Consider the following 6443-nt stretch of genomic DNA (forward strand, 5'->3'; position numbering starts at 1 on the left):
CCTGGCGGTGCGGTGCGGCGCGGCCCCTAAATGTCGAGCCGCCGAGAGGGAGTGGCTGGGCTGCTACTGCGGAACCGAGCCCCTGCCTTCCCGCTGCCTTCCCAAGCAGCCAGGCCCCCTGCACGCGGTGGGAAGGCAGAGGGAGGTTATAAACTGAGGGAGTATAAACTTGTTACTGAAATGTGCGTTTTCTCCCGTGCATTTCAATCAGGCTCTGGTTCGTTCACCTTCATCCTTTAAAGCTGCTGTCAGACTGAGCACACGCTGCTGTCCGTTGCTGGCAGTGAATTAATATAGCAAAAAGCCTCTGACTCCACCAGTCTGAGTGCAGTTGTTAAAATTCAGTTGTGTAACAGAAAATGTGCAATTTAGATTTTAGAAGTCATTGACAGGATCTGAACACTAGGGTTTACTCATTGTGTGATTTTGCATCTCAGGGATGCTGTGTCACTGTTTTGCAGATAAGTGACTGTTCCCCATGCATTTTAGATTACCACTGTAGGGTGTTTTATCAAATATCAAATATCAAAAAGAAGTTGCTGTCAGAACACTTCTTGAGTGAGAGTCAAGCCCTTTAGACTAGAAACTAGACTAGACTAGAAACAATTTTACCTGGGAGCCCTGAGATGGTTCCTGAAAAAGTGCAGTTCTGCTTACATAGAAAATCTCTTAGCATCAATGGCTCGTAGGGCTGCCCGCTAATGTCGGGTAGCCGTGAAAGTTGAACTGAATTTAGCCATTTCAATATCACTAAACTTGGCCAGCTCACAGCAAGCAAGGTAGAGCTATGCCACCTCTCACATGTGAAAGAAAGGAAATGAGCTGGAGTGCTGTATTTTTACACTAGCTCTTGGCTTGTTCTCAATACCATTTTTTTAAAAGTTTTTTTTTCCTTGGTAATATACCAGTACAGTGTATAGAAGGCAGGCTTGATTAGCTGTGAGGTATGAGCTAAACATTGGCTGAGCAACCAGAGCTGGGAAAAGGAGGATAGAAGTAGACATTCCCCACTCATTTTAAGCCTAAAGTATGGTTGTCAGTGCTGTTTTAAACAGCTTTCTGTCAGCAGGAGAACTGCCTCTCAGTGTGCCTGATGACCCCTTTTCTGAGGATGTGGAACGACAGCTATGTAGTCTGCAACATACATTTCGCTATTAAACTGGCTTCCATTTGCTCCTGGAGACTGGCATTTTGTTGTAGTGAGAAGTGAGAAGCAATTTTTCTCCCCTTTGCACTTCCAGTTCTCTCCTGAGACCTGTAGGGTCAGGAGTGCAAGCAGCTGGGCAAGGAGCTTAGCTGCCAGCATAGGCCAACCCAGCACATTTTTCCAGCTAGCCAAAGAGTCCTAGTGGGAACCTAAAGTCCTTAGTGTCTCCTTGGGTAGATTATGAAGCTGGATGAATGCAAAGCAGTGGTGAAAGTGGGACACTAAGTCATTTTGTGTTGTATAATATACTGCAGAGTCCCTAGAGCACTGTAGAGGTACAGCTTCAGAGGATGGTACAAGGCAATGCAAGCAGCAGCGATCTCTAGGCAGGAGGACAAGATCCAGATCTGTCAGCACTAGGAACATCACTGGATGTAATTGCAGTACAAGCAAGATGGGTCTGCCTGAAATACAAACTTCATCTGCAGGTCAGAACATCTGTGAAGCAGAGAAGCTATTACAGTAATGAGGACACCACACGAAGCCCAGATCTTATCAGCAGGTATCTTTATGAAGTACAGTCTGCCATAAGCAAAGTGAGGCAGAAAAAAAGAGATCTTTAAAGTAGGAAGCTATGTCCCAGAATAGGCAAACAGGGATAATACACCACAAAAGCACTACAAGTAGTTAAGAGTTCTCATTCCACCTTGAAAGCTAAAAGTAGTGTCAGGGTGAGTTGGATGTATTTGCATTAGGAGCAGGGTTCACACCAAAGGTGAAAACCATCCAAACAGTGCTGCTGGATCTGCTTGAACTCTTCTATGAGAAGCAAGCTGGTTCATGGCCTTGTTCACTCTTGTAAGCTGGTGTGCCTGCTGAGCATCTCTCATGCTGAGGTTCTTGCTGACACATGTGCATTCAGTAACCAAGGAAGTATCAGCTACAGGTTTTTGGTAGCATGGCTGCGTTAGGTATGCATATGGTCCTCACCGCATGAGCAGAAGCTGCTTTTCCTGCCAGTAAGAATGGGCAAAGGACTCTTCACTGCTAACTTCTTAAGCTGGCTGAAGATAAATCGAAGTGGACAACTCTGAAGCTTCCATGTAAAACAGCAGGGTCAGGACTGGGGTGTAGCAGGAGCAAAAGAGTCAGGCCGCAGAAGGAGATAAATCAAAGTAAAAGGGTTAAGTAAGCTAGGGGGCAGTGCCAGAGCTTTTACAGTTTTTCTTTGCTAAGGTTTTAAAACATTTCAGAAAGCATAGTAATAATATAGCATTTAGTTTGCTGCAGTTCTGAGAACTTGATTCCAGAACAGATGGATTGGTTTTAGCAAAGACTCAAAACAAGCAGGACTCCCTGTACTGAAACAGTGGAGCTACACCAATTTTGCAGTAGTGTTGAAATACACCACTGCATGCAGTGAAATACTTTCCTTCCTGTACTTCCCTTAACTTTCTACCAACTTGTGAACCCCTGATTCTGGCATGAAAGGTGTAGCACTGAAGAGATTGAAAAAGAGTCCAGACTGCATTGTCTGTTCAATTACAGACCAATGGATGTGGCCAATATTAAACATGGGTGTTGAACTACAGATGTGGAAAAGTAGAAATATGTATAAATAAATCATATCTGGCCTTTTAATCTTTCCAAGGAAATGCACAATAATAGATTAGTGATCTCCATTCCTCAGGGACAACACAGCTGTATAGCCTGATGTTTAAGACACACATCTGATTACAGCTCCAAATTATTGTTTCCAGGATGTCTACTGGGATACTGACTAAAAGCTAACACATGAATGAACACAAGAATTTCTTAATGGAGCTTGTATTATTCAACAGTTATTGATGTGGTATTCACGTGTTTTTTTACTCTTCATAGAATCACAGAATCACCGAGGTTGGAAAAGACCTACAACAACACCCAGTCCAACTATCCACCGATCACCAGTAGTTCTCACTAAATCATATCCCTCAACATAATATCTAAATGTTCCTTGAACATCTCCAGGGTCAGTGACTCCACCACCTCCCTGGGCAGCCCTGACCACAATTTAAAAGTAGTAGTATTTCCTAACATCCAACCTGAATCTCCCCTGGCACAGCTTGAGGCCATTCCCTCTAGGTCCTATCACCAGTTACATGACCCCCAGCTCAGTACAACCTCCCCTCAGGTAGTCGTAGAGAGCCAACTTGGTGTCATCTGCAAACTTACTGAGGGTGCACTCAATGCCCTCATTCAGATCATCAATAAAGATACTGCACAGGACAAGCCCTAGCACCGACCCCTGGGGAACACCACGCATGACTTGTCACCAGCTGGATTTAACTCCATTCATAGAATTACTCAGGTTGGAAGGGACCTCCAGGATCATCAAGTCCAACCACAGTCTAACCATAGTAACCTAACTCTAACAACCCTCTGCTAAATCATATCTCTGAGCACCACATCCAACTGGCTCTTAAACACATCCAGGGACGGTGACTCAACCACCTCCCTGGGGAGCCCATTCCAATGTTTAACCACCCTTTCTGTAAAGAAGTGCTTCCTAATGTCCAACCTAAACTTACCTTGGCGCAACTTGAGGCCATTTCCCCTCGTCTTGTCACCTGTCACCAGTGAGAAGAGATCTACCCCGCTCTCACTTTCAGGTACTGGAAGAGTACCCCTATTGAAACTCATGCCGTTAACCTTGGCCCATTGATCCAGTCTGTCCAGGTCCCTCTGCAGTGCCCTTCTCCCCTCTGGCAGATCAACACTCCCTCCCAGCTTGGTGTCGTCTGCAAACTTACTGAGGCTGCCCTCAATCCCCGCATCAAGACCATCAATGAAGATGTTAAACAGAAGCAGCCCCAGTACTGAGCCTTGGGGGACACCGCTCATGACCAGCTGCCAACTAGATCCAACTCCATTGACCACAACTCTTTGGGCCTGACCATCCAGCCAGTGCTTCACCCAGCAGAGCGTACAGCCATTTAGACCATGGGCAGCCAGCTTCTCCATGAGAATGTTATGGGGGACAGTGTCAAAGGCCTTACTGAAGTCCAGGTAGACCACATCGACAGCCTGATCCTCATCCACTCAGCGGGTCACCTTGTCATAGAATGAAATCAGGTTTGTCAGGCAGGATCTAGCATTTATAAACCCATGCTGACTGGGCCTGATCCCCTGGTTGACCTTTAATTGGTCAGTGATGGTTCCCGAGATTATTCATTCCATAACCTTCCCAGGCACCAAGGTGAGACTGACAGGCCTGTAGCTACCAGGATTATCTTTCCAGCCCTTTTTGAAGATGGGCGTCACATTTGCCAGTTTCCAATCCACCAGGACATTCCTGGTTAGGAAGGACTGCTGAAAAATGATGGACAGTGGCTTGGCAATCACATCAGCCAACTCCCTCAGCACTCTAGGGTGCAATCCATCTGGTCCCATGGACTTGTAAGCATCCAGCTTTTGCAGCAGGTCCAAAATTATCTCGTCATGGATCATGAAGGGCTTATTCTGTTCCCCATCCCATCTGCCAGCGCAGGGGGCTGTGTTCCCAGGGAGTAACAAGTCTTACTCTAAAAGACTGAGGCAAAGAAGGCATTAAGTACCTCAGCCTTATCCCTATCCTTGGTGACCAGGTTGCCCTCGGCATCCAACAAGGGATGGAGATTCTCCCTAGCCTTCCTTTTGCTATTAATGTGTTTATAACAGCATTTACTGTTTCTCTTTACCTTAGTGGCCAAGCTCAGTTCTAACTGCGCTTTGGCTTTTCTAATTTTCTCCCTGCACAACTTCACTACATACCTGTAATCCTCATAAGTAGCTTGCCCACTCTTCCAGAGACCATAAACTTTTCTTTTGTTCTTGAGTTCCAGCCAAAGGTCTCTGTTCAGCCAGCCCGGCCTCCTTGCCCGTTGGTTCGTCTTCCATGACATGGGGATGGTCAGGTCCTGCACCTTTAAAACAATTTCCTTAAAATATTCACAGCCTTCCTGGGCTCCCATGCTCTCCAAAACTACCTCCCAAGGGACCCTCTCAACCATGGTCCTAAAGAGGTTGAAGTCCGCCCTCCGGAAGTCCAAGGTGGCAGTTCTGCTGACTCCCCTCTGTGGTTCAACAAGGATAGAGAAGTCTAGCATCTCATGATCACTTTGCCTCAGACAGCCTCCAACCTTTACATCCCCCACCAGACCTTTTCTGTTAACAAATAGCAGGTCCAGGATATTGCTCCCTCATCAGCTGTGTCAGGAAGTTATCTCCCACACACTTTAGGAACCTCTGGGACTGTTCCCTGTCAACTGTATTACAGTTCCAGCAGATGTCTGGGAAGTTGAAGTCCTCCACCAGAACAAGGGGGAGAGACCTAGAGACCTCACCCAACTGTTTATAAAGCATTTCATTCACCTCTTCATCTGGGGTAGGTGGCCTGTAGCAGACTCCCACAGTAACGTCAGTCTTGTTAGCCTTTGCTTTTATTCTGATCCATATGCTCTCAACCCTATCATCAACATTATTAATTTCCACACATTCATGGTCTTTTTTAACATAGAGAGCTACACCACCGTCTTTCCTACTCGTCCTGTCTCTTTTGAAAAGCTGGTAGCCCTTCATCACTGCACTCCAGCTGTGGTAGTCATTCCACCATGTTTCCGTGATGGCAACTATATGATGACTTTCCGAACACACAATGACCTCCAGCTCCTCTTGTTTATTACCCATGCTGTGTGCATTAGTATACAGACACCTGAGCTTAGTCTCCTTGCGAGTGGCAGTAACCCTAGTACCCTCATGACCACACTCAGGTGTTTCCACAGCCACCAACCTCACACCTACCCTTGTGTTCTTCCTACAAAGGGGTGAGTCATCCTCCTCTTCCACCAAGGCACAAGACCATGGGGTCATACAATCACATCCCTCTCCTGCAAGCACAGGGACGTTACATTCAGACTCCATATTAGTGACCCCATCCCCCTTCGTACTTAGTTTAAAGACCTCTGAATGAAGCTAGCCAACTCCTGTCCTAAGACCCCTCTCAACCGGTGGGAGAAGCCACTCCTATCAGCTGCTAGCCACCCCAGTCTCATGTAAACAGAGCTGAGGTCAAAAAACCCAAACCCCTGCCAGGCACACCAAGCTCTGAGCCAGGTATTAATCCGTTGGCCCATTATATCGAATCCCTCATTATTCCCTATAGCTGGAGGGATAGAGGAGAACACAACTTGTGCTCCTGAACCCTTTACCTGTCTCCCCAAGGCCCTGAAATCCTTTTTCAGAGTCCTTAGGGAAGTTCTGCCTAAATCATCACTAC

Source organism: Meleagris gallopavo, chromosome Z (genome assembly GCF_000146605.3).
Source record: "Meleagris gallopavo isolate NT-WF06-2002-E0010 breed Aviagen turkey brand Nicholas breeding stock chromosome Z, Turkey_5.1, whole genome shotgun sequence".
In the NCBI taxonomy this organism is placed as follows: Eukaryota; Metazoa; Chordata; class Aves; order Galliformes; family Phasianidae; genus Meleagris; species Meleagris gallopavo.